This window comes from Trematomus bernacchii, unplaced genomic scaffold (genome assembly GCF_902827165.1).
Source record: "Trematomus bernacchii unplaced genomic scaffold, fTreBer1.1, whole genome shotgun sequence".
NCBI classification, from domain to species: Eukaryota; Metazoa; Chordata; class Actinopteri; order Perciformes; family Nototheniidae; genus Trematomus; species Trematomus bernacchii.
Window position 1 is genome coordinate 862,239 of NW_022987950.1, and position 23,044 is coordinate 885,282.

The 23,044-nt window shown below is 40.1% G+C and overlaps 1 long non-coding RNA gene across 1 annotated transcript; it reads left to right on the forward strand.

Moving 5' to 3' along the window:
• Positions 1-12,319: 12,319 nt before the first annotated feature.
• LOC117470847 lies at positions 12,320-13,999 on the forward strand. The gene is made up of 3 exons (XR_004554737.1): positions 12,320-12,347; positions 13,161-13,424; positions 13,879-13,999. It is a non-coding gene; the product is annotated as an uncharacterized LOC117470847 (long non-coding RNA).
• The last annotated feature ends 9,045 nt before the right edge of the window (positions 14,000-23,044 follow it).

The following is a 23,044-nucleotide window of genomic DNA, read 5'->3' on the forward strand; positions in this document are numbered from 1 at the left end:
AACCATCAAAATCGAGCAAGGGGGCTCAGAGATATGGAAAAAAAAACATTTTCACCCAAATCACCTCAGAGGTGGGGTGGTTTTGGCTAAACCTCTCTAAAAAGGTCAAATGTCACTTGTTTTGTATCAATCTTGATACAGGGTACTTATTATATGTTGTACTTTGGATTCCTAAAGCTTTTAGTCTACTAACCCATCATCCAAGGGTAGTTTTCACTATCTGTAAAAAAATATTTTTGGACGGACACTATAATTTACAGTTTTTTACTATGTAAAATCTGAATTTTCTTTAAAATAAAAAACATTTATATTGATTCTGACACTTCTACATCCAACTCACAGATGTAACCTTGATTTGATAAAAGAAATTATTCATATGACCCTTTTAGAAGTTAAGTTGTAGTCATTTGTTTTGGGCATGTCATTTTCGAGCCTGAAACATGAAAAACAGGCTTGGTGCTTAACAGGTTAAGAGTTGATTATATTTCACATCATTAATCACAATCGAAGATCGATAGATAAATAGAAGAAAAAAGTAGCATAAAATGGAAATAATCAAGTAAAGTACAAGTCTCTCAAAATTGTGCTCGAGTACACTACTTGAGTAAATCAACTTAGTTACTTTCACCACTGCCTGTGTTCCCAGTTGTACTTTTCTAAGCAACAGGAGTACAGAGTGCTTTCTGCCGTCTAAGCGTACGTCTTCATTCAGGGCCATGGCATCACACACTGGGATACAAAACACACAGTCACACACACCGGCCGCTGTGCAAACCTACAGTCATTGAGATACTCGCTGAGAGAGTGAAGGCCATTGCTCAGAGCGTATCGACCCGCCAGGCTTTGTTCACTGCTTGGTGACATTTATTAGACAAAGGCAGGCAGAATGCAGGGGTAACACCAGGGCACACTCTGAATACAAAAGAAGCATTTTTGACACAAAAGCATAATTTATGTTGTTGTTTTTTATAACATAAATCCTGTGGCTTATGGTGCTGTAGAGCTGGAGGTCAATGCTCTCAAACACAAACAGTCTGTGAACCCAAGAAGCAATTCAAACATCTTTTCAACTTCTTAACACTTGCAGCATAGGGAACATGTAAAATAACATTTCTAAATATCCATGGCATTAAACCTGTATTGGTTAAGATTTACCCATCAGTAAATTAGGAATTTTAAGCGATTGGGTGGCATCTGAAAAATGTAGTAACATTCTAAAGTAAAAAAAACAAAAACATATAACACATTGTAAATTAAAGGTGGGGTAGGTAATTTTGGAGAAACCAGCTCGAGTGCGCTAGAATTTGAAAATACACAACCGGAAAAAATCTGCCACTTCCTTACAGAGCCCCTCCTCCAATACACACGAACGCGCACATGGCCAATGAGGGCACGAGATAAGTTTGTGCACAGATGGAAGGCTGACAGGCAGGTAGGCCATCCAGCTATTTTAGCCGGGCGGGCTTTTTACAGCGCTACGGCTTCCACAGATGACATTTTTTTATGTATTTATTGTCAAAGCATTTAATATATTCATTGCTATTGGGATGTTAAGAGCATTCCATGGAATGTAACAAAAAGTGTTTCTGAAATAAATTACATACCCCACCTTTAAGGTTTCAACAAATTGCTTTATAAACAGAAAGCTTGAAACAAGTAAGCTAGCTTAATCTCAGTCAACATTATGTTATATATCTGCTTGATATTAGCATTTGCTAATATCTTTTCACCTTTGGCAGGTGGAATTTATAATGTAAAGTTTTTCTTGCACAACAAGCAAAAGGAAAGGCCATGAGGTCATTCAAACCAAAGGTTGTATTTCAGATGAACGAACAACATATTTTGTGTTGCGACGTTTACAATCATTAGAGCTTCATCATTTTACACTTATTTTTATATATGTACCCACATACATTTGATTCTTATGGAGGCCGACAGGTGCTACCTCGTTACAACATCCCAAAACACTTCCATTAGGAGAAGCAGGCTAGAGTTTCAGAAACAATGTAAATATAAAAACACAATTGTGCCAAATCACATGCACATGAAGAAACATTTTCACCAACTCGATGACACATGCGCAGCGAATAGTAAAAGTGTTGCATTATCTAAACGCTGGGAATAATAGAAAAGGGGACACTTGCACCAGACACCAGAGCGCTTTTTTGTCATTAGGGGCCCACTGTGGCCGTTTCTCAATGTCGAGTATACCTGCTGCAGAGCCACTATTTCAAGTATACTACGTCATCGAGTGGCACCGAATGCTGGGCATTTAACATGCATTTAAACAGTCCTTCAGCGCCACTCAATGACGTAGTATACTTGAAATAGTGGCTCTGCAGCAGGTTTACTCGACATTGAGAAACGGCCTGAAACTGTCACTGTTTGCCTGTTTCATAATTGCAAGTGTTTTATCAGAATATTTGAAATGACTAAATTAGCTTTCTAGTTTACAGCAGATCTGCAAAAATATCTGAAGGAATCATTCAATCACATTTCCAGTGACAGTGATGTTGTCCAACTTTATAATCCCTGCACTTCAACCAGCCCACAAGTGTTGGCAGCGTTTCGTTAATGCAGAGTGACCTGGAACATATTCTTCTTCTTTTAAATTACAAAATGAAATCAGCCATTTGTGTCATGTCATTTGTAGCCAGTCACTCTGAGCTGTTTTCCTGTTTTAAATAATGGTCATCATTTGGGTTATTTCTGCAGATTGCCTTAGTTTTTCTAGCTACCATACAGCTGCCTGCAAAAGTCTACCTTTTTTTCTGTCTGACTTTTCTATCTGAGTGGCTGGCTGATTTACTGTTGTCTCAAAACGTGTCGACCCCCGCTGTTACCAGAATTTGCTGGGCAAAATGTACTGGGCTCTAAACTCATACTAAGAACATTTCCAATAAACTCGCTGTACTCTACCTGCAAACAGCAGACACACACAGTTAGAGGCTGGCTGGGGAACATGATGCAGCCTTTAGCAGCTCAACAGGCCAGTGTTAATTTTGGCAGCTGTTTTTGATTTAGTCTTAGTCTTTAGACGAAAATGGTTATTAGTTTTAGTCACATTTTAGTCATTTCTATCCTTCATAGTTTTAGTCTAGTTTTAGTCGACGAAAACTCAAAACGTTTTAGTCAAGTTTTAGTCGACGAAAACTCAAAACGTTTTAGTCTACTTTTAGTCGATGAAAGATTACATTTTAGTCAACTTTTAGTCAAAATTTGTTCTCTCTTTAAACTAATTCAGTTAGGCAAATACATGTTTCTGACATTGTAATTAAGGTGACAGCATCAAGTGTTGAAATTCGTAAAGCAACATTTCACTCTCTTAACACTTTACTTGTGTAATATATAGGGATGGGTATCGCTAAGGTTTTCTACGGTACTACTAGTCTTATCAATACTGCTTATCGATCCGGTACTTTAACGGCATTCTTGTATTTACTTTTTGTTATTTTTTTAAAGGAAAAAACTAACAAATTGTTAACCGAATTAATTGCTTTATTTAAATGTGAAATAAATGAAATATATATAATTATTTTTAAATATTGTACTGTACTTGAGTAAAATGTTGAGGTACTTGTACTTTACTGGAGTATTTAAATGTTATGCTACTGTGTACTTCTACTCCACTACAGTTCATAGTTAAATGGTGTACTTCTACTCCACTACATGTATTTAATACCTTTAGTTACTTTACAGATGTGGATGAATGATGTGAAATATAATCAAGTGTTAACTCAGATTTTAGTTCCACCTGGAGTAAATTCACAAGCTACCCTGCAGTATACAAAGTCATTCAAACTAGCTGCACCTTTACCAGCTTTGAGAACACTTTAATGATCAATCATTATAAAACATATCATATATATTATTCTGAAATGGACCAATCTGCACAATGACTACTTTTACTGTCGCTACTTTAAATATATTTTGATGATCATACTTTGACTTGAGGAACTCTTTCTACACTATGGTATTTTTTTACTTAGCTGCAAGATCTGAGTACTTCTCCCACCTCTGCACACCTGATGTGATAACGTTACTCGTAATTGGGGCAACAGAGCTACGAGTTAAGTCAAAAATTGTGCATTTCTCCGACTGAATATGACGCCTTTTGGCCGGCTGTTTGGACAGACTACTCTACTCGTGTCAATGCGAAAACATGGCAAACGAGCTTTGTCCACATCGAGACTTGTAGTGTCTCTGTACTCTCTGAACGCTCCGTCCCCGGCAGATCTCTGTGTGCCGCTGCAGCGTGTCTGTTAGGCCCCGCCCCCCGCACACAGAGAGAGAGAGGGAGATCGCTCTTCTGGAGTGAAGAGAGCGGAAATAATGATATTGCAAGTTAGAAATGTAAGATGCATTTTGACAGACAAGACGGGCAATTGGGGGGAAATACCCTGCATTTTGAATGTCCGATAGTCCACCATTAACACCTTAGTCCCGTCTCGTCTCGTCAACGAAAACTAAATATACATTTCGTCAAATTTTCGTTATCAAGAATCTATTTTTAGCTCGTCATCGTCTCGTCTTAGTCATGTAAAAAAGGTCGTTGACGAACATTTTTCGTCATAGTTTTCGTTGACGAAATTAACACTGCAACAGGCAGATACTCTGCTCAGAAGTTGGTAAAGACTTTTGGTAAAGTGAATTTTTGAGTTATGCTACCCATGTTATATCTTACACAGGCTCCACCCTCTACAGGACTCTATGGGTACTACCTCTTAACCATACTATGCGAGCATTCACCTACTGAGATATGTATAAACGTAGCCGGCCCCTCGGGGCGGGCCTACCTGAATGCGTGCGCAATCCCACTGTATATTAGGCGGCCACGCCTCCTGACTGTCATCCTTTTCTCTTCAGCGAGCGAGCAACAACTGAAGCAGAGAAAGTAAAACATTTGAAAGAAGAAGAAAGAGTTATCATACCTTCATGGAGTCGCCACTTCTAGAGACTCGGGCATGTCATTCGTGCCCTGGTTTAATAGCGGGCGCCGATCCCCACCACCTCTGCTTCGAGCGGTGCCATTCACGTTCGCCATTCCAGCGGGGCGGATGGCTCCGTTTGCCGGGGAGGAGGATGACGAGGACTTCTCGTTGTCGGGCACTTCCGGGTCCGGCGTCCATGGAAGTCCTCCGCCCAGGTCTGTACTTCCCCCTAGGTGATGACCATGGCGGCGGAGCGTGGCCATCTGCTCCCAGCAGGCAGCAGGCTGGGCAGAGAGCCTCTACCCCGCTGCCGCGTGACAGGGCGGCTGCAAATAAACACGGGTGTGTTGGGGGGATCACGCCGCATGGCACTTTCCAAAAAAGACAGTGATGATCTCCTGGGAGCCCTGTGTTTACGGAAGGGCTCTTTGGATCGATTTCATTGGTCACGTGGATGAGGAGTAGTCGCAGCTCGGCGTATGCTGCTTCTTGCCCATCCTCAGAGGACAGAACACTGTCCCACACTCGCCTCCCCGCTGTAAACTCCAGTAAAGGAGCCAGCAGGTGGGCGCGTGCACGTGAGTGGAATAAACCGCAGAAAGTGCTGTCAAAGCACTGTGTGGGTTCAAGAGACGCTATTGCCGGCGTGCTGTTGTCAGAAAACACACCTTGCCTGGTATAATAGCTCCGATTAATGCGTTTCACTGTTGAATGTGAAACACAGCGTTAATACGAAGGCGCGCGGCCCCCGTGAGAGTGGCCGCGGTGCGTTCAGGGACCTCCGCAGAAGAACGGTGGGTTATGTATAAACAGGCTCAGGGCTTAACAGGAGAAGGAGGCTCAGCGGGCGCAGCCTAACCCAGGTAACTGCCCAGCTAATAATCTCTTTGTGCCTACCTCTGTTCGCTCCAAGGTCCTGCAGTGGGCACACACCTCCCGTCTCTCGTGTCATCCTGGTGTCCATTGCACATTGTTTATACTCAGACAGCGGTTCTGGTGGCCTTCCATGGCTCAAGACACCAGGGCCTTTGTTGCTGCCTGTACAGTCCTCCCACCAACCTCCCGCTGGCCTTCTTCGCCCGCTGCCGGTAACTAGTCGCCCTTGGTCGCATGTGGCCTTGGATTTTGTTTCTGGACTTCCACTCTCACAAGGTAATACCATAATCCTATTGTGGACAGATTTTCCAAGATGGTACACTTTGTTGCTCTTCCCAAGCTGCTCTCGGCTGTGTGGCTTTAAGGAACCCTTCTTCATGGTGCCCACATCTGCCATGGATCGAGTATGCCCACAACTCCCTGTCAAATGCAGCCACAGGTATTTCACCTTTTCATTGTACCATGGGTTTTCAACCACCCGTTTCCAGCCCATGAAGAGGAAGTTGCTGTTCCTTCTGTTCAAACCCACCTTCGTCGCTGTCGCAAGGTGTGGAAGGACACCCGAGCCGCCCTGCTCCGCTCTGCTGCCCGCAACCGCCTCATCGCAGACCGCCACAGGACCCCGGCCCCCAACTACTTACCAGGTCAGAGTGTTTGGCTTTCCTCCAAAGATCTCCCACTCAAGACAGGGGGTGTTTCTCAATCGCGAGTAAAGCTGCTTCAGAGCCACTATTTCAAGCATACTACGTCATCGAGTGCCGCCGAAGTACTGTTCCAATCTCCAGCATACTTGGAAATCTACCGAGCCCGGCGTACTCCGTTTGGAGAAATATCGAGTCTGCACATGAGTAGACAATGACATTGTCGTGACGTGTCGTGACGTGATTCAAGATGGCGCCTGTGTCGGCTCGCCGCTCGCTCAGCTCTCTACCTTTAGCTATCCTGTTTTTGTTTTATGTTTGTCAGAATGTCTCTGCTCTGCTCGTTTATGATCGCCAAGCTCTCCTCCACCTCAGACCCTCACTGGAGTTGATATTGCTGCCCAAACCTACATCTGGCAACCATAAATCGTCCCCCCCCCCTCTACTGTCGGATATCCCCACCCACCTGCGCCGGTTGCCCTGCATCCTGCCTCGCCGAAAGCGCTTTCGACGACGGGGAAAGCGTGGTGGTGCACTGGTCCATCTAAAGGCATACCTGACGGCTTCTTCTGTGAATTATCCACGCCTCGGATGTCATGGCCCTCCCGCTGCACGCCATGTGAGGGATCGGTGGATTCGCCCCGTTTTTCCGGAGCTCCGTACTCAGCTGTGCCCGCTGGCAGCTCCTCCTGCCCGACTGACTGCTCCCGGCCCGCGCGGCGTTCAACACGCACATCTTCGTCAGCTGAGACGCACTACACCTTCGGCAAGCCTGGAGCGAAAACTTTGCATGGCTTTGCTAAATGCTAGGTCGATAGCAAACAAAACGTTCCTGCTAAACGACTTCTTCACCTCTCGTGAACTGGATTTTATGTTCCTGACGGAGACCTGGGTCCACGCTGGCGAGTATACACCGTTCTCTGAACTTCTTCCTCCTGACTGTACATTCTTCAGCTCCCACCGTGCCACTGGCCATGGTGGGGGCATAGCATCAGTGTTTAGAGCTAGCCTCCAATGCCGATTGCTTCACCCTGTAACTAGCTATGCCAGCTTTGAGTTGCAGCTTTTTGAACTGAACCCGGCCTCGCCTATACTCTGCGCAGTCGTGTATCGTCCGCCAAAGTGTAATAAGGATTTCATAAATGACTTTTCTGACTTTCTGTCCGGGATCATGGTGAAATATGATCGTGTTTTGATCTCCGGAGACTTCAATGTCCATGTGTGTTGCGAGTCCAAACCTCTGGTTAGGGACTTTTTAAATCTCCTTGATTCTTTTGGTCTCATTCAGTCCGTGGCTGGCCCAACACACGAAAAAGGACACACTTTGGACTTAGTATTATCGTTTGGACTGTCTGTATCTGTGGATGAAATATGTGCAGCAACGCGTATCTCAGACCATTTACCGGTTCTGTTTACAACCTACATCCCTTCCGCAGGAGTCGAATCACGTGCCCCGGCGCGTCGTCTGCGTTCGATTAACCCCTTGACTGCCTCACAGTTCTCTGATGTTTTTAATGCTTCTCCGATCTGTAAATTAGATGTGAACTGTGCTTTTAATGCTGATGAGCTTATCTCCATGTTTGACTCGACATGCACACTAATACTGGATTCTGTTGCTCCTTTTACGCTTAGACGCACCAAAGTTCTATCAGAGCCGTGGCTCAATGACTGTACTCGTGCTCTCAGACGCGCTTGCAGGCGTGCAGAGAGAAAATGGAAAAAGGATAAACTCCATGTCTCCCTAGAAATCCTTCGTGCTTGCCTTTCTGACTACCAGACGGCAGTCAAAGCAGCCAAAACAGAGCACATTTCTCTGTTAATCTCCAAAAACAGCCATAAACCTCAGGTTCTTTTTAATGTCCTCAACTCGATCATTAATCCCTGTGATGCTTCTTCTATTGTGCCATCGACTACTCTCTGTGATAAGTTTCTTACATTTTTTATTGAAAAGGTATCTGCTCTTAGGCTAGCCCACACTAGTGCTACCCCAGATCCTGCTCCTTTTCTGTGCCCTGTGTCCTCGACCACTTTGAGCCTGTATCCCTCTCTGCTCTCTCGGATGTGGTCAAGCACCTGCGGCCGACAAACTGCACCTCAGACAGCATTCCCTCTCGCCTTCTCAGAGATGTTTTTGATTCAGTTGGAGCAAGTATTTTATTACTTTTAAACACCTCTCTTACCTCAGGATGTGTCCCAGCTGCCTTCAAACATGCCGTGGTTAAGCCACTCCTTAAAAAGAAAAATCTCGACCCCTCCATTCTCGCAAATTTTAGGCCCATCTCCCAGCTACCTTTTTTATCATAAGCCCTGGAGCGAGTAGTCTACGCCCAGCTGCAGTCTTTTTTAACCATCCATGGAATCCATGAAAAGTTTCAGTCTGGCTTCAAACCCATGCACAGCACTGAAACAGCCCTTTTAAGAGTTTTTAATGATCTGCTCCTGGCCGCCGACTCAGGTAGCCCAGCTGTCTTGGTGCTGTTAGACCTGACAGCCGCCTTTGACACTGTGGACCATAGCATCCTGTTGTCACGGCTTGAACAGTCCGCTGGCATCACAGGCTCTGCCCTTGCATGGTTCAGGTCCTACCTGACAGACCGTAGCTTCTCAGTGCAGCTAGGTGCCTTCTCCTCTGCCAAAGCCCCTCTTACCTGTGGGGTTCCCCAAGGCTCGATTCTGGGCCCCATCCTTTTTCTACTGTACATACTGCCCCTAGGTTCAATTCTCACAAAACATAACATTCCCTTCCACTGCTACGCCGACGATGTACAGATCTATCTGCCTCTCAAAGCAAATGTCAAACACTCACTACAGCAGTTGATGGACTGCTTAGCAGAGATAAAATCCTGGCTGAGCAAAAACGTTCTCAACCTCAACGAGAGCAAGACTGAGGTCATCTTTTTTGGACCGCAACCTCCAGCCTCTCCGGTTGATATTCTGGGCTCTATCAAAAAAAACATCCTCCCCTCGGTCATGAACCTTGGAGTGACCTTCACTGACACTTTTAAATTCGACAAGCAGGTCAGCACCGTAGTAAAATCCTGCTTTTTTAAAATAAGACTATTGGCCAAAACCAAGTCGTATTTATCTTTTAATGACTTAGAAAGGGTTATTAACGCATTTGTAACCTCGAGACTGGACTATTGTAACGCTCTGTATGTGGGTATGGACCAGGCCTCAATTAAACGCCTACAACTAGTCCAAAACGCTGCTGTACGTTTGCTGACTGGCCACAAAAAGGGTGACCACATCACCCCTATTCTGGCCTCACTACACTGGCTTCCAGTTCGGTTCAGAATTGATTTTAAAATCCTTTTATTTGTTTTTAAAGCACTAAATGGGCTGGCTCCGGCCTATATAGCTGAACTGCTCCAGCGCTACACCCCAGCCAGACCTTTAAGGTCGGCTGACCAGCTGCTGCTGCACTGCAAAAACTGAAATCTTACTAAGATGAAATATCTTAAATCAAGGCAAAATATGCTTATATTTTGTCTGCCAAGATATTTCCTCTTACAAAGAAGTTTTTGCGGTAGTGAATTTCACTTACATTAAGTGTTTTTTTACTTAATTATCTTAATGAGATTTTATTACTTGTTCTTGAGATTTTAATACTGATTCTGAGTAAATTAATGTTTAAATTGAGAAATACCATAATTCTAAAGGTATTAGATCAACACTGATAAGTAGAAAACTGCTTTTTCAAAGTCAGAATATCTTATTGCAAGCATCCTATCCTTTTTCATCTCTTAACATATTAAAAACAGATAATGACCAAATGAAATTCATTGTTTTATTGTCAGTCTAAAACCCAGTACATCAATTAAGTATGTCCATATATGAAATGCAGTATACAGAAATAACAGTACCAGCCAAGTCAAACTACTGCATTAAGAACATTCTTTTCAGCATGTATTATTCTTCAGCAAGCTAAAGTGATTGAGCACTATGCGCAAACATCTCATTTGAAAAGTTAAAGTAGGTAACATTATTCAGGCCAAGGGCATTTAGCAAACATAAACAGCGTTGATAAACACCTAAATGGCTGATAACCAGGGGCGGACTGGGACTACAAATCAGCCCGGGACTCTCGACCGGCCCACTTTGGTACCGCCGGCCCACCTCTGTGCCGCAAGTAAATACCACTAGTAAATTGTCGACGGGGGGGCGTCAAATGTTAGCTGCAGATACAAACAGCTAATATTTGTATCTGCTAATAACATATCCTAAGCAGTGTTTCCCCTACCATTGTCTTGGAGGGGCGCTGCGCCCTACCAACGGAGCCCCGCGCCCCCCCTGAAATTCAAGGTGTTTAAAAAAATATATATATATATTTTTTTTTAATTATTATTTTTTTGTATTTATATATATAGCACCAAAATTGCAACTAATCTATATCTACTGTCGCTTTTCACATTGAACATGTGCTCTTTTATTAAATAAACTAAACGCTTTCATTTTAAGTTGTGAGTTTAGTGTTTTTGACCCTAAGAAACACTGATGCATTAATCAATAACAATAATCCACAGCACCTCTCTCTGCTCCAGAGGATTTAAAAAATATATAAAGTTATTAAAACGTTTCTGCAGCAGGCCATGTAAACGTTGGGAAAAAGAACTAATGAAATGGGTTTATCATATTCTCTAGCTGTATGGGGGAGGCCGGTGAGTCATGTTCCTATATATATAGACAAGTCATAATAATGCCTGGGAATAACTTTTAGAAACAGATGTTTGAAATGTTACCTATGACCGCATCAGTTATTAATATTCCTAATATGTGACCTGCTCTATCGAAATCAGTCGCATTGACCCGAAGACACATTTTGAGTTGTATAGACTGTTGGAAAGAGGAGATTCCTAGCTTTCTAATGATATCAAGATTGTTTTTGTACTCCAAATATTAAGCAAAATATGTCACATTATATAATGACTGTCACCGAGTCATCATTTTGAGAAAAAGGCCTTCAAAGTTTCCTCTTCTCTGGAATCCATCGATCTGATTGATTATTAGCGGAGCAAATGATCAAAATAGTCCGGAGGGGAAATATTTCCGTTTGGATTACTGGTCTGGGGGAAGCTCGCGAGTGTGTGTGTGTGTGTTTGTGTATTTTTGCGTTTGTGTGTATTGTGTTTGTTTCCCGGGGAAAACACTCACGAGAAACACCGGCTGTTGTTATGCCTGCTGTGACGTTAAATGACTCCGTTCTCCGCTTGTAAATATGCCGTTACAAGCTTCATAGTTGTATTTATCATCTAAATTTGCCGAAACAAGTTTAATATTCTGAAAGCCAAGACTTTGTTTAATTGAAATCAGATGAAAACAAACTGTAACGGACCCCGCCGTGTTATCTAGATAACTATATGCCTTACATTCATAATTTCAGCCGGAGGGAGGGGGGGCTGCGCTACGGAAGAGCAGATTGCGAGCGAGAGGTGCCTGTCATCTTCCCTTCACAAGCTTCACAAATGTATTTATCGTGTGATTTTGGAAATAAAAGTTTCATATTCTGAAAGCCAAGACTTTGTTTATTTAAAATCAAACAAAACACCCGAACCCCGAAAAAATAGTTTTTTACGCAAATCCACGTTTATTTTGAAATGAGCCGTTGCGACATCCGACTGATTTCGATAGAGCGGGTCACATATTTGCAACATATACAATATCTCTGTCACCCCTCTTTAAGAAATGGTACCTTCCAATGGGAACCGCGAAGAGGGTCCGTTAAGGGCGTGTGTTAGCCTAGGTCAGGTGCACCTAGCTTCAGGACGTTGCTGGCTAGCTTTCCTTCAGGCAGAAGACTGAACCTCCGCAAGTGATTTAACATTTAACTATGCCATGGATGAAAATGGAAGAGATATCACATATCCGGGCATAGATCCTATAGCAACTGCAGTATTAAAAGGTAATGTAATTGTGTATTTTATGCTGCACCTCTCCAGCAAGCTTTACATTATTTGAATCGGTTGGACAACAAGTTAGCATGCAAAGTAAGCTAGCTAGCTGGTTACATATCTAGCGTTAACTTAGCTTATATCTACTGTAAGCTGTTAATAACTGCACAAACGACAAATCGTGGTTAACATTTTAGTTGATACTGTATTATTGCCAGAAATAATGTCAAGAAGCAAATGAGCCTTCCACGACTGACAGTAAAGTATTTAGCATAGCCATCTTTGGCGCCCTTCTTTGTTGTAGATAGCATTTCAAAATGCGTTGTTGTATGATAGTGCAGGCTATTGAAACTACACTGTCCGTTGGATATAAGCAGGCTTGGGACGTAAATTATGCTTATTTGAATAAAGATTTCAAGGTAAAGACACTGTTTGGAAAATAAGTTTAACTGTCTTTGCTCTTAAACATCAAGATTTGCTTTATTGTACTATAAAAGATGCCGAAAATGTATAACTTTTATAGCCTATGAGATTTTACACATTTGTGTAATGGATTTATCCTAACAACATACCTCGTTTATTAATTTCCCTGGTGCCTTTTCATTTTCATTTGGCCAAAATAACTTTTAACTCTGGATGAACCTACTGTAACAGCAATTTTTTAAATGTCAATTATAAGTAAGTGCAAAACATGTTTTAATGTTAAAGAAAATCTTGTGAAGCCAGCCAGAAATGTACATTACTCTTTCATTTGATGTATTTAGATAAATATGTTATTAGTTGCTTTACCTTATTATTAACTGTGTGGTTAAATCTGTTTTCAGCTGCTAATATAAGCAGAGACATGCTGCCCAGCCTCTTTAAGGAGGACTTGCGTGATCTCCTTCCCGGGCCTGAGCACTTCAGAAGAAGAAGAACCATTTGGAGACTATAAAACCAAGGCCAGACCAAACAAGATGGATGTTGCTCAGCTCCTGGACCTCGAAATCCAAGCGAGAAGGGCCTTCATTGACTCTGATGTTACAAAGGAGCAGGACAGGCCTTCCAAGATTCTTAAAGCTTATCCTTGCTTTGGAGAACTGGATCATGTAAGCAAATGTTTTCGTTTTATGTACAACTATGCTTCCTAATTCGGTTAACGTTAGACCAAATTTGAAATGAGAAATGGTATGACAATTAAATCAGATCTGTCTCATTATTTATAAATGAATGAGCAATGAATATGCTTATTGAATACAAATATTTAATCTGCATAGATATATAAAAACCCTCCACTTATTTAAAAAGAACACATTTCACAAATGTGCTTCTGATACACACAACATTATTTTGTGAGTAGTATTGGTAAATAGTGTGTGCATCAGACATACATTTGCAAAACACATTTTTATGTGCACTGTAATATTTTTGTTAAGTGACCATTTAAATCACATTATACACATATGAATCTTTTTTTGGAAATTCAGTTATGAGACGAATTACTAACCCTTGGAATGTAGATTTTAATATTTCTTCTATATATTTTCTCTCTCGTTGTCTTAGCTAATGGATGAACTACGGCGGGTCCTCAATCAAGGCAACTCCCACTTCTTAACGGAACTTAAGACCCGGTGGGGGACCTTTTGTGAGAGGGCACAGTTTTATGGAGTTTTCAAAAAGCTCATGAGGCCTCCGCAGCTTGACAAAGGTGATTATTATCTCTGACCATGTCTGTTTATTAACTGACTGCAGGAAACGGAATGACACTTTTTTTTTTCAACAGTAAAGCACTCAATTGCCATGATGAAGGCTTTACCAGAGATGTTCCCATCACCTATGGCCCCACCCAAGAAGTTAAGGCATGCAAGTGAGGCTGTGCTCCACGTCCTTGAGGTAAGAAAATGTATAAGAATTTTCTCATGTCGATACAAAGAGTGAAATGTTGTGATCATATTTGTTTCCCTTTTTGTGATGATTTCTTTGTCTGTTTTTGTGTCAGTCTGCAGAAGACCCCAACACCTTTCTCCAGACACGACCACTCTCCAGCCCTGTTGTCATCATCTGCGAAACCAACTGTATACTGGCCATTGGAACCATGCCCGTGCTCATCTTCCCAAAAGAGGTCATTCATGAAAGCGTGATGTATCTCATGGCATGTTATTACACCTTTCACCTATCCTAAGTGCATTGCAACGCTTCTCTCCATTCACGACCGTGACATGACTACTTCATACAAAAAGGCTATGGCCGACTGGAAAAAGTTCATAAGTGATTAGGGCACTTATATATGAGGGGCCGCTAGGGACATTATTCAGAAATACCGTTCACATACACATGTGAAACGCTCTCACACACACAACTGAAACCAAAATAATTTACAAACATATGTAAAAATCTCTCATTTACACATATGAAACGCTCGCATACACATGAAATACGCACTCACACCTGAAACGCTCTCACACACACATGAAACGCACTGACACACACCTGAAACGCTCTCACACACACATATAAAACACACTCATATACACATGAAATGCGATTTCAATATGTTGTGTGGGAGGGATTTCAGTTGAAACGGAAGGCATCTCGCCTTTTTGAAATTTGCGCTTCTTCGCTGTTTTTTTTTAAACGACTTCCTTTTCAACCGAGATGCATTCCGATTCAACTGAAATCCCTCTCACACAACATACTGAAATTGCACTTCATGTGTATACAGATGAAGCGTCTTATTTTGGACAGTTTAAAGTGCGAGGGTCGTGATCGGTTCATGCACGTTCCGTGATGGCCGGCCGGCCCCCAGTCAGACTTGATACCGCCCCCATGATAAATACATTTAATTATTGTGAAGCCAGCTGCAATGGATCATTGATCCACCAGGGGGTGCAGTGGGGTTCCACACTGGAGTCATGTGAAATCAACTTCTAAATAATAGATGTTGTTTAGTCGGAAAAAACGAACGAGCCGGCTCTCCCGATTTTTAATCCTAATTTAATCATCATCATTGATGTTTATGTTCACCGAATTGACATGAAATCACTGACAAATATGAATATTCTGTATTCAACTTCATTGAAACGATCAGGATGGGTGTTATTTTTCCCCACAATGACCAAGTCGCTGCAAATGATCCCATGTATTACATGTACATGGCCACATTCTCAACAAAGTTACGTAACGAAACATTCTGTATTCCTTGCTTACTTTTTATTTAATGCTTTATAACAGCTGGAATAGTTCGTTTAGAACAGGCACCTCACTCGCAATCTGCTCCTCCGCAACGCCTACCACCTACCCTCCGGCTGAAATTATGAATGTACAGTAAGGCATAGTAATCATAGATAACACGGCAGGGTCCGTTACAGTTTGTTTTCATCTGATTTCAAATATTTCAAATGTCTGAAGTTAATAAATACATTCTCAGTGTTCAAGTCAATAATAGTCATATAAGAAAAGTACTGATCTAATAACAGAGATTTTATAAGGACTTTTCAATGTTCGACATCGCTCATGTGAAATACAGTAAACTGGATGTTGTGATGCCGAGAGGCGGGGTATCAAAAGTACAAGCTAAACTTTTATTTAGCATCTGAACACACTTGTAAACAACGTGATGCCCGGGAAGCGAAGACCCGGCGGAAACAGCTGGTCTGGTTCACTAAAATGTCCGTGTACAGTATAGCTTTATAACAAATGAATAACGACTATATATTATAATAAAACTATATATTGAGCTTTAAAACAAATGATATATATTATAATAAAATAAACACGGGCTGTTGTTATGCCTGCTGTAACGTTTACTTTCTCCGTTCTCCACTTAAGTAATTATTACTTCCTGGTTAGCTTTCCGCTCGAAATTTAAATCTGAAAATGGCAAAATAACGGAGAAAAAAACGTTCACAGAGAAGACGACAACAATTGTCACTTGCACTTGTCATTTAGCATCTGAACACACTTGTAAACAACGTGATGCCCGGGAAGCGAAGACCCGGCGGAAACAGCTGGTCTGGTTCACTAAAATGTCCGTGTACAGTATATCTGGTACTAATGTATAGCGGATCTTTGTTAAGATCCATATGTCAGTAGAGATGGGATGGCAGAAGGTGCTATATATATATATATATATATATAATTCCAAAGCTGGTAAAGACCTTTCAAATTTAGCAATAATAGTCATATAAGAAAAGTACTGATTTGTTCTTGAATCAACTTTTTTATGGAAAATGTTTTATGTAATTTTATTTCATTTTAAATAAAATGAAAGACATTCACAGTTAATGTAATTAGATATACATTATTAATGCCATACATTTTTAAATGTAATTAGATATACATTATTAATGCCATACATTTTTGCATAAATATTTATTCAGTATGATAGCTGTCTAACAGAAGTTAAATCCATTTCTCACTTATTCTGACAATGTACTTAACCCCAAATAAAAGAACCCAATAAAAATAGTTGTTAAATAATAGTGAAGTCACGTTGTAATAACAATAACTCATCTCTCTCGGTTTTTTTTCTTTTCTTTGTGTGCTTTGCCAAAAGCCACTGTGTCAAGTGTCCTAGTTGGGTTACCGTAACGAACAGCAGCCGGCTCTCGATTTTTAATCCTAATTTAATCATTTATGTTCGCCGAATTGACATGAAATCACTGACAAATATGAATATACTGTATTCAACTTCATTAAAATGTTATTAACGTGCCTAAACTCAGTAATTCACTAAAAATTACTGATCCCTCCGCGTCGCGGAGGGATCTTGATCCCTGGGTGTTATTTTTCCCCATAATGACCAAGTCGCTGCAAATTATCCCGCTTATTACATGGCCACATTCTCAACAAAGTAACGACATGACTCCCAATATTAATTAAAATGCTTTTATGGATTTAGAAAATATTTTTATTGATTTAAAACATAGTTCTATGTATTGATTTAAATTTACATGCATCCGCTAAGAAAAATAGTCCGTTGTTACCGTTTTTTAAACAGTCAGAATGAAACGGCAGCTCTCAGCTGTGTGTTCACACTCCTAACTCTGATCTTTCTTTTCCAACAGTTAAGTTAACTGTAGGTTACTCTGAGTGACAAGCTTACAGTTAGTGAAGTAACACTTTTTTTTTGTGAGTCACGACCTCGCTGTTTCATTCTAACATAACGCTCCAAATATGATTGTTTCCACTCGGACTTCAATACAGCAACACCATTGTTTGGTTTCCATGGTAGCGTGTCTCTTTAGTAGCGTGCACTCCTTTCCTGTAAATTACAGGTCCAGCCAGGCAAAACAGTAATATGAAATATGAACGTTAGTTTTTAACTGAAATGATCAAATAAAGTCAAAATGTCACAGTGTTTACAAACATTGACCATACCGTTCACCAGCCCCCACCCCACTCTTTGTTTAAAACGAATTGGCCATCGGAATGTGTGTGTCCCAACCCCCCCCTGTGATATCTCTTCACAGGGGGGAGAGAGTTAGACGCTCGTGAATTGTCAACGGGGGGGGGGGCCTCTCTGCACGGAGGAGCCGCGGAGAAGTGAATCACAGTGATCTGCTATTTTAAAGTAAATTCAACACATATCGACCCTAAATATAGCATATATTAAGAACGAGAAAGTGTTAACATCGTTTTTTGTAAACATATGACCAATGTGCGAGGGTGATGACATCAGAGCATCGTCCTATGGGCTTAGCCCCGGACAGGTACAACAGGTATTCACTCAGAGGGGGGTAGTTACCCATTTACATGTCAAAAAGCAACATACAGTAGGCGGGTGGGGGATGGTGAACGTTTACATTTCTCTACAGCAGTGGTTCCCAAACTTTTTGTGCCCAAGGCACACCAAAGGACAAGTAAAAATCTCAAGGCACACATATTGTGCGAAATAGCCCTTATAACACGTGTTATCACTCATATCATGTAAAATATCTGTAAATGTTGAAGTAAGAAGATATGATTCTACACTGTATTGAAGTAAACATGTATTGTTTGAACGGGTTTTGATAATCACTTAGAAAAAGAATGTTATTCTCACTTTTAAACTCACTGACTTAGAGATTCTGTGTTTCACACACCAACATTGGCTGTTATCATCTCTAAGAGCCAGATGCTGTTTCTAAGTCGTTAAAGACATCGTAAAATAGGAAAAGATCCCCTGGAAAAGGTAGGGAGGGGAGATCGGGACGGAGATAAGAATTGACTTTTGACCTTAGGGGACTTTGGAATTTCAAGTCCTGGAGAGAACTATTGAACCCGGCCAGAAGCGAATCCAGCCAGTCAGGGCACTTGGGGGAGGTGGTCAGTTTAAACAGCTCCTCCCCAGGGGTTCTTTGATTCGTTTGGGAGAAAAGTGGGAAGGAAGAATCGACAAATCTCCGCCCCAAAGACAGATAGAAATACTGATGATTTTGAGTGTAAAATGCTTCTGGTCTGTTGAAAGCTGGTGCTAGAAGACGGTAAACCGCATCACAAACCTGGAGTCCATACTTCTCGTTTTCTGAAAGCTGGTCTGTCTACCTGTAAAACCGCATCATCAGGCCTGAAGCCCGGAGTACTCGAGTACTCTGTATAACTTGTATATGTGTTTGGTTTCCTACTAGAAGTAAACTCAGATAATTTGTTATAACTTTGATTCCGGTGTTTTCAATTCCTTTCTTAATTTAATAGAGATCCAGCCTCATCCAACGAACGGCGCGTAGCAGAGGTATTCTACTCCAACAATGTGCATAATTATTTACTAATGCCAAATAAAATGTATAGATAGAACAATCAGTGGTTCAAGTTAGTATATTCCTCAGTGTAACATATCCACTAGTTGCAAAGCTTAAACATTTTTATATATTTTTTATTTTAAGGGAAAGGATGTTTTCACTACTCAGTTTGTCAACTATGTTACGGACAAACTTGATGTCATTACAATCATTTGATTAAGTCCTGCACTTCAAGTAAAATCAAATTTGAAAGGCTCTTGAGTCTATTCTACCATATATCCAAAGATTTTTTAAAGTTTAAAAAATAATTGTATTAAAGTTTTGTTTTTTCATGTGATATGTTCAGCACTGTCATTAAGTTTAGGGATATTTTGTATTATAAAACTACCATACAGGTCATTTGATAGTTTTAAGAGATGTCATGTAAAACTCCAACCTGTGTAGATATACATTATACTATAAAGGATATCAGAAGCACTATTTTAGATATTTTAAATTTGAAAAAATGAGGTGCAACATAGTTGACAATGAAAGTCAAACATTTGACGCAAATAACATAGTTGACTGGACACATTATTAACCATCAGCACTATGTTAATTTCAAGGCAGAAGTGCAAAATTCCATTGATAATGATGTGTAATGACGTCTACATGTCGTACAAATTGTCAACTAGGTTACCTGTCAACTAAGTTACTACAGTTATTACAGTACTGGGTAACTCAGTTGACAGGTAACCTAGTTGACAATTTCCCTATTTTGACCCATCATTTCAATGGTAGGCCTTGCCTGGATGACCACATGTCATTTTCTTGAACAGGTTAACATCACATTTGCACATATAATTGAATTAAAATCATTAAACAATTGTAAACCATAACAATGTACGTAACATTGTTGATTGTCAATGAGTATATTAATTGACCATGTGCTATTATACATAAAATATTGTAAAAATGTAGAGGACAATCACCACAGTGTGTTCAAAATGTCTGCCAAAGAGGAACATGGCATCATGTGATGCTGGTGACATGGTATTGGGACAAACCATTTTTGAGTTAAAGGGGGAAGTTCTGTTAGTAACATAGTTGACAGAACTTTTGCAGACATTCATATATTAAGATATTTAAATTATTTAAAGGGGGAAATCAATTAAAAATATGTTATTATTCTTTAGTATTTAGACTTTTGAAATAAATGAATCATTTTTTAAATTTACTTTAATGGTTTTTATTCATTATTTTGAATCCAAGACACCCTCAACTGAAAAACGGACATAGCAAAAACTGACAATTTAAGAACATCATGACACATTTCAAGCTAAATAAAGCATAGGATGCACATAATGTTTGTGTGATATTATAACATGCTTTCCAATAATAGGCAAAATATGATATTTTTGAAGAAAATAGTTAGAATAATTATAATTATCATCAATGGACATCAATGGACATGGAATGTACCCTAAATTGTAGAATCACTCAGCAGTTACATACACCAAACCTTCCAGTTATATTCCTATCAATATTATGAAGGCTTTTACAGAAGGGTTTGGTCATATATAATTCATAGCCTGAATTATATAACATTTTATACCTAAAAACATGGTGAAAATTGATATTTTAGGGCTGTTGACAGTATTTTCTGATTTATGGAGTGATACAAAGAGATATCCAAAATCCCTTCTGTAAAAGCCTTAGATACTAATATGACTACAAAATGAAACAATAATTTTGATCCTGGCTTTATCCAAAGTTCAGATTTTGGTTCCTGAAATGTGTTAAAATATGCGCATATTTCATGAGGTAATGGTTCATTTGGATATTTAAACATGCTATTTCAGAAAACTTGTAATACAAAAAACAATTGCCTTATTGTAAGTAATTAACTGGAGAAATATTTAGCTGATATCTTTAAGTTAAAAATACCCTATTCACCTGGGGTGTCTCGCCTTAATTAGATGTTTGATAAGTGCAGATCACATAGTAAAACACGTACACAGATACATTATTTTGTATTTTTATTAAATTCGACAATGTCAATTTCACTTTCCACTATGTCCACCGTTGTTTTTCACAACCAATGGCAGAACTTTATTGAGGCCTGTAATTAGTCAACTACAGGTCTCTTGAGTCAGTCTTTTTCTTCCAAAAAGCTTGTGACAAGATGTTATTGCTCTTGGGGCATTAAAAACAAGATTTTAACTTTAGTTTTTTATATAATATCTGCATTTTCTATTGTGAAAAACTAAGTCTTAGTTATTTAATATATAGCGCCATCTCCTGGTTAAACCCTGAAATTGGAGAATAGTGGGAGGGCCTAACATTCCTGAATACTGGTCTTTGGCAGGCAACTGGCTGGCAACTGGCTGGCAGTCGGCAGGAAGCTGTATGCTGGGGTCCAAAATAAGAGGCTCCATCTGTATGAGTGCGTTTCATATCTGTGGGAGAGTATTTCGTGTGTGAGTGCGTTTCATGCGTGTGTGAGTGCGTTTCATGCGTGTGTGAGTGCGTTTCATGCGTGTGTGAGTGCGTTTCATGCGTGTGTGAGAGCGTTTCAGGTGTGAGTGAGTGCGTATCACATGTGTATATGAGTGGATTTGACATGTATATGTAAATAACTGTGGATTTCATACGTGTGTGAGAGCGTTTCATATGTGTATATGAGAGATTTTTACATGTTTGTAAATTATGTTGGTTTCATATGTGTATGTGAACGGTATTTCTGAATAATGACCCTAGCGGCCCCTCATACTTATAGTCCTATTGAAAATTGTTCGCTGAGTCAAAAGTGTCATGAGAATTTCACTTGCGTTGCATTTTACAGTGAAATAATAATAGAAGACATATCTGATGACTGACCTTTACTACACAGTTTGAAAACAATAAAAACATTAAAATAAATCATTTGAGACTCATATTTTTCTTTATGCAAGCAGTCAAAGTTTATATCTTGATAGGATTAAAGATTTTTGAAGGTTTTGTCTCTACTTTTTCTTGGTATTTAGCCTTATTTTAAGAATACTTTAATAGCACCAAATGCTGAATTTAAGTAGATTTTTCTACATATTAAGAAAATAATTCTTAAATCTTATCTTTGTATCTAGACAAATGTACCTGTTTAAAGTGAAGCTGCACTGGTTTTAAGATATGTTGCCTAACGTAAAATTGAATTTTGGGACAATAGCAGTAGAATATGCTGAATTCAAGCACATTTTCCTTATAATAAGATTATAATTCTTAAAAATATTCCTTGCTTCAATTCAAATGTACTTATTTTTGGTTTAAAAACACTCGTTTTAAGATATCTGTAGATCTTTTTAGGCTAGATATATTTACTTGTTTTAAGAAGGTCTTGGCAAGTGAAGTTTTCTTGTTCTGTTGGTAGATAATTTTTCTTATTTTAAGTAATATATTACTCATTTTATTATTTATTTTACTTGTTTTTTGAGGCTTAGTTTTTGCAGTGTGGTAGTGCCCAAGACCAGGCTAAAAACCAGAGGGGACCGAGCCTTCGCAGCAGCTGGCCCTAGGCTCTGGAACACTCTGCCCCTCCATGTCAGGTCGGCCCAGACCCTAGGGGTTTTTAAATCTAAACTAAAAACACACTTCTTCTCTCTGGCTTTCTAGTTAGAGCGGAGCACGACTCCTGACTTTTGTGTGTTTTATTTTTATTTTGTTTTTAAGATATATCTGTTGTAATTTATTGTCGTTTACTGTGTTTGTAGTAATTGTGTTTTTATTACATGTACAGCACTTTGGCTCGACCAAAAATCGCTTTTAAATGTGCTATATAAATAAAACCTGATTTGATTTGATTAGACTTCGCGGTCTTAAAATCCCCACAATGCTTTGCGCACGGACCAATTTCCCCAAATCTGTGGCGGAAGATGTAAGGCGGGGCCTCTCATATGACACACACCTGCACACTTGCTAGCGTGTTCCACACTTCGTTTTCTGAATGCCAGGAAGGATTCTTGACTCGCTTCTGAAGCAAGATGCTCGGCAGACAT